A 6,415-nucleotide genomic window follows, 5' to 3' on the forward strand; every position below is an offset into this window, starting at 1 on the left:
GGACAAACGCCGGCTCCCTTTGCCTGAAAGATGAGTGCCACACCCCATAGTTGCCTTTGACTGGACTTAACTGTCCAGGGGTCCTTTACTTTTTGCTGTACAAGGTCCGCAGACTTAGCCTGAGTCAGAGCTATTAGTCCATCTAATTCAGTTTCATCTATACCTGGAGTGGGGAATTTCCAGCTCATGGGCCAATCTTGGTTGTTTGGGGGAAGCCGTGACCAGATGCCCTATACTTGACATCATATACACATGACGTCGGGTGTGGGGTGGGTAACGGCAGAACGTCAAAGGGAAAATCGGGAGCTGAAAGCGGGTTCCCAGTTGTTACTTCACTGGAGCAAGACACACCTCCACCCGCCTCAAAACAACTGCTCCTGCAAGTTCCTTCGAGTGATGCCAAAAGGTTTTTCCGACCCCACAATTCTGCCCCCTCCCTCTATATATACTTAAAAACAAAATTGGATTTAATAATGAATGATAACAATGATTTAGAATGGTGCAAAATAGCTGGCGGGAAAGGCTTTTGAAAGGCAGGCTTGAGAAGTATAGTTCTCATCGTGCCTGTTTTGGCATGCATCACAATATTTGGAAGGGCTTTTCAGCTCATCTGTTGGTTCAGGAAGGGCAAATTGGGTAGGGCTGCATGAAAATGCAAAGTGAACAAAGAGGCTTAAAACCCCCTACCCAATGCCTTATCCCCAACCAAGCCAGGCTAGCCCCCCCCCCCCCCGCAGAGATCTAGCGCAGGACCGCCCACCAGCGGTGAGGGCTGAGGAGTGTGGAGGATGTGCGCCATGATTTGACCATGTGCACACTTTCGTATGTGAGATACAACAAGCATTTCTTGAAGGGACGGGTCTAATGCATCAGGCTGAGCACATACACAGGAAAATGCTGCAGTTTACAACCTTGGTTTGTCGGAAACAAATGGAGATTTAATTTCCTGCAACCTGAGAGATTCTTGAAAAGAGCTTTCAGTAGCACCTTAGAGGCCAACTAAGTTTGTTATTGGCATGAGCTTTTGTGTGCATGCACCCTTCTTCAGATAACTATCTGAAGAAGAAGAGGAGGAGGAGGAGTTTGGAAAGCTCATGCCAATAACAAACTTGGTCTCTAAGGTGCTACTGGAAGGAATTTTTTTTATTTTGTTTCGACTATGGCAGACCAACACGGCTACCTACCTGTAACTTGAAAAGAGCTTTCAGACATTCTCAGATTCTGCTCCCAGCATACTAGTCCCTTTCACCAAAAAAAAACGCCTGGAATATCAGTTGAGCTATTGGCTAGAAGATGACGTGACTATTGTATCTAGTGGATCCAAGCTGTTTCCTATTCAGTGGGCGATCCGCCGAGACTCTCCTATGAATATTATCAGTGACTTTATTGGGGAGGATGGGAGTAAAATGCAAGTGGGTACATCAGCTGAAATGCATTAGCTGGAAGATGAAAGGTGCAAAGTATTTCCCATGCCCTCTCAGCATTACATTTGAGGGCATAAACGCATCGTTATTCCCCAGTGGGATTTATATTGCTTTGAAGTATGTTTCCCAAAGGGGGACGTGATGCAGCTTTGATCCTATGGGCGCATGTGCCTGGAACATGCTTTTCTTTCAAAACACACATGTGCAATGAGGATTTGGACCTGCATGGCCTTGAACGCAGGAAGGCAGAAATCTCCACTGGAAATGGTTTTGCACACCCACTAGGTGGAAAAGAATTCACCTCTTCCAGTCCCACCACCTTTTCAGGGTCGCTTTTATTTTTCAGCTTCTCTGGATGCTTCCTGTTGATGCTGAAGTACCAGAACGCACTCTGGAGATCTGTTGTGGGGATATTTCAAGGGTGGGGAACCTATGGCCCTTCAAATGTTCTAGGACTCCCATCTCCCATCAGCCAGCATGACCAAAAGAAGCACAGGTTCCATAACCCTGGCATAGGGGATAGTTCCAGGGAATACAGTTTTTGTAGGTGACAAGGTGCACCTAAATTTTAAGGGCCAAAACAGATACATGATTGGACATCCTGGTATCGTTTATAAAAATAATAATCTTAAAAGCAGCTGCAGCCCACAGAGGTCCCCAAATTAGTACAGTGGTACCTTGGGTTACAAGGGACATGGGTGGCGCTGTGGGTTAAACCACAGAGCCTAGGACTTGCCAATTAGAAGGTTGGTGGTTCAAATCCCCGCGACGGGGTGAGCTCCCATTGCTTGGTCCCAGCTCCTGCCAACCTAGCATTTCGAAACCACGTCAAAGTGCAAGTAGATAAATAGGTACCGCTCCGACTGGAAGGTAAACAGCGTTTCCGTGCGCTGCTCTGGTTGGCCAGAAGTGGCTTAGTCATGCTGGCCACATGACCCGGAAGCTGTACGCCGGCTCCCTTGGCCAATAAAGCGAGATGAGCGCCGCAACCCCAGAGTCGGCCACGACTGGACCTAATGGTCAGGGGTCCCCTTTACCTTTACCTTGGGTTACATACGCTTCAGGTTACAAATGCTTCAGGTAACAGACTCTGCTAACCCAGAAATAGTACCTCGGGTTAAGAACTTTGCTTCAGGATGAGAACAGAAATCGTGCTCTGGCGGCGCGGCGGCAGCAGGAGGCCCCATTAGCTAAAGTGGTGCTTCAGGTTAAGAACAGTTTCAGGTTAAGAATCAACCTCCGGAACGAATTAAGTACTTAACCCGAGGTACCACTGTAGAAGGTGGAATCTAGACAAATATAAAAAAATGATGTGAAAATGCTTTTTTAAAAAAGGTTTAAAAAATATATTGAATTTGCCATAAGCTCACCACGGCCATCTAGTGTCACATTTATATAATGCAATTAAAACACACTTAAAACGTTAACATTTATGGCTGAGTTCACAAGGCAGTGGGATCGGTCCATCAGCCCCCTTTCCCCCAGTCAAAATCTCCCCATTTCTGTTTGATTCCAGTCAGGACAATGGTACATAAGGTTAGACATCCTTCTGACAACACTGTTGCTCTAAGTCATTCCAAGCCCAGTCGTGGCTGCTCTTAAGCATTAGAAAATCCCCATCATCCCCAACCATTAACCTTGGTGGCTGGGGTTGATGGGAGTTGTAGTCCAACAACATCTGGATGGAACCAGGTTGGAGAAGGCTGATGTAGGGCAATTTGATCGTGGATCTCCCATGCAATGAGTGATTTGGCTTGAAGTGACACCAATGTATGATATCATTTGGTCTACTTTCCACCGCCTCCAGTGCTAAGAACCACAAGATCTACCGCATCTCCCAAATGGAAATCCCGGCTGTGCTCATTGGAGATCACAAGTGATCAAGTGGTGGCGGAACGATTGCATACCTTTTGCACAATTTGGGCCTGCTTTTTTTGGTCTGCTTTCTATAGATGTTGGTCAATCCAGGATGTACGGAGCAGACTAGCCAAACAGAAAAAGGCTATTCAAAATGTGTATGTTGCTATTTCAATTGTTCTTCATGTGTAGACTCTTTTGTATGAGTTTAAAAAGAAAGAAGGGAAAAAAAGACAGAGAGCCAGATATGAATACAAGATGGGAAATAACTTGCTTAGGGGCAGCATGGGAGCCAAAAGTTGCCATGAACTGAATATGAGTTAACAATGTGACCCAGTGGAATTTCAGGTCGCATCAACTGCAGCTCTGTTTCCAAGCCCTGGGAAATCACAGAGCTTAAGACCTCACTTGGCACACTGTGTTCCGTTATGGGTGCCACCAACATTCCAGAAAGATGTTGACAGTAGAAACGTTATCAGTCGAATCTGCAACAAAATGTTGCAGTAGATCCTCCCCACACCGATAAAGTTCCTGTTTAGAGTTCCAACCAGCCATTCCCCCGCTCACTTGTCTGTTTTCCTTTCCCAGCTGACTCTCAGCGTTCTATAGTTACCAAACATGCTCAGTCCTCATTGGACCTGTGTATTTACATAGCTGAAAGTTAATAGTGTAAGTATTGGGCTTGTCAGGTTGGGAAAGTAGCCCATCTACTCAGAAAACTCAGATCCTAAACCTCCGCTGCCTTGCGGGATATCTTTGGGAGAAGAAAAGACTGAGGAGTAAACCCTACACTATGGGTAGGCAAACTAAGGTCCGGGGGCTGGATCCCGTCCAATCGCCTTCTAAATGCAGCCCGTGGATGGTCCGAGAATCAGCATGTTTTACATGAGTAGAATGTGTGCTTTTATTTAAAATGCATCTCTAGGTTATTTGTAGGGCCTGCCTGGTGTTTTTACATGAGTAGAATGTGTGCTTTTATTTAAAATGCATCTCTGGGTTATTTGTGGGGCATGGGAATTCGTTCATTTTTTTCCTTTCCAAAATATAGTCCAGCCCCTCACAAGGTCTGAGGGACAGAGGCCTGGCCCCCTGCTGAAAAAGTTTGCTGACCCCTGCCCTACACAAATCCAGATTAGAGTCCGTAAAGCAGTTGGATGGTGCCATATACGCCTCCTTCTGGCAACTCCTGCCACCAAGCTGGCGCCAAACATTTTGCTCTGCTTTCCTTGGGACCACGTCAGCGAGGTCGAGAGGGGGAGGGTCTTGTCATCTCGGCAGCCCAGGACCCCCATATACACTGTCCAGGCTTGTACTCGGGAGGTGGGGTCAATTCGGTGCTGCTAATGTAAGAGTTTGGCTCCCCCCTCGGAGGTGCCTTCCGTTGTCTCTCAAGACAGATGGGTGCCAACAATTTTATCACCGCTTTTTTGTTAGGCCTGTAATCCCCAAGAATACTTTATAATACCCCAATATTTTAAAATATATTGTCTGGATTTCCTCTGATTATATGACAGGCATTTCTTCTGATCACGTCAAGTGGAACATACCAGAAAACCAGCTTAGCAGGGAAATAGCTAAGTTAGAAGCATTTCCCCATGTTTTCTGTACATAATCCTGTTTATGGAAAAACATACCCTCCAACATTTCTCCGATGAAAATAGGGGTGTCCTATTCAACAACAACAATACCTCACCCATCTGACTGGGTTGCCGCAGCCACTCTGGGTGGCTTCCAATAGATATAGAAACATAATATTAAATTAAATTTTAAACGTTAAAAAAACTTCCCTATCCAGGGCTGCCTTCAGATGTCTTCTAAAGGTTGTATAGTTAATTATTGGCTCGGAGGTCGCATAACACCATAACCTCCAACATTTCTCCAGGAAAAGCAAAGGGACGTAAACGCTCCGGCAGGAAGGTAAACGGCGTTTCCGTGCGCTGCTCTGGTTCGCCAGAAGTGGCTTAGTCATGCTGGCCACACGACCCGGAAGCTGTCTGCAGACAAACGCCAGCTCCCTCAGCCTATAGAGCGAGAAGAGCGTGCAACCCCAGAGTCATCCGTGACTGAACCTAACGTTCAGGGGTACCTTTACCTTTCAGGAAAAGCAAGGAAATTCAGGGCTGTAATCAGAAACTGGGACTGTCCCTGGAAAATAGGGGCACTTGGAGGGTCTGGGAAAGTATTCAATAATGTGAGCCCCACCTGCAACCTGAAGCCTGAAGTGGTATAGCCCAGGCATAGCTAAGAGGAAAATGCTCCTCTTCGGTATTGTCAGAGGTTGGCAGGCTCTTGTGTGTGTGTGTGTGCAGCGGTGCTGTTTTCCTACTCGGTTCCAGAAGTCGGCGTGCACAGAGAGACCTTTCCACTCTTATTTGCTTCATTGGCATGTGGCTTGTTGCCTGACCTTGAGCGCAGGCATTTGGGGTGGATCCCTCTCCAGCTTCTGCTGGTCGTGTTGACAGGAAAGCTGCAGCGACCGTTGCTTCTTTTGGAAGGCAAGTTATTGAGCAGCCAACTTCTCCGCCTGAAAAACAGAGGTGGTTGCAAGGCGAGGAGGAAAACAGCAACCATGAATTTAGCAGATTAGCATCAATGCACAATACTGCTTAGTGATTCTCTCTATCGCCCGCCCTCCTCAGCACAGTAAGGTTGTGTAGACATTACTGGTTTGCAGGGGGAATGCATCAAAACGCCACACAGTGGTACCTCAGGTTACAGACGCTTCAGGTTACAGATGCTTCAGGTTACAGACTCCACTAACCCAGAAATAGTACCTCGGGTTAAGAACTTTGCTTCAGGATGAGAACAGAAATTGTGGCGCGTCGGCGTCGGGAGGCCCCATTAGCTAAAATGGTACCTCAGGTTGAGAACAGTTTCAGGTTAAGAACGGACCTGCGGAACGAATTAAGTTCTTAACCCGAGGTACCACTGTATTTCCTCAGAAACACCAGGATAGTTAGGAATTCTGGTTAATGTTAATGTCAACCATTTCCGAATTCAGCCGTGGGAGCACACTGGATGCAGAGTAAATGGGGGAAAGGGCAGTGTACACCGCGTGTGAGACACATGATTTTGTTTTGGGTTCATTTGAAAGATCATTTGCTGTGCCCCTAAATTCACCTGCCCCTAAAACA

This window comes from Podarcis melisellensis (genome assembly GCF_964234715.1).
Source record: "Podarcis melisellensis genome assembly, chromosome: 13".
Classification (NCBI taxonomy): Eukaryota; Metazoa; Chordata; class Lepidosauria; order Squamata; family Lacertidae; genus Podarcis; species Podarcis melisellensis.